A 262-nucleotide genomic window follows, 5' to 3' on the forward strand; every position below is an offset into this window, starting at 1 on the left:
CAAAGGAAATGTTATAAAAAGTGAGTTATAAGATTAGGAGATATGTATTTGTTACAAAAGCATAACTGCTGTACATATTTTATAAATATGTGTTACCTGTACATATCTAGTTAGCAAGAGGATGTCCGGAAGGGGGGGTGGGGGGAGTAGTGGTTAATCGAACTCACAGGTAAATAGTAATAAGCAAATGTCAGCTATAAAAAGACATGTATATCATTTTAGCATCTGCATTTCATATCCTGCAAGCTTCCCATACTCTTAT

The sequence above is a fragment of the Penaeus monodon genome, chromosome 29 (genome assembly GCF_015228065.2).
Source record: "Penaeus monodon isolate SGIC_2016 chromosome 29, NSTDA_Pmon_1, whole genome shotgun sequence".
Taxonomy (NCBI): Eukaryota; Metazoa; Arthropoda; class Malacostraca; order Decapoda; family Penaeidae; genus Penaeus; species Penaeus monodon.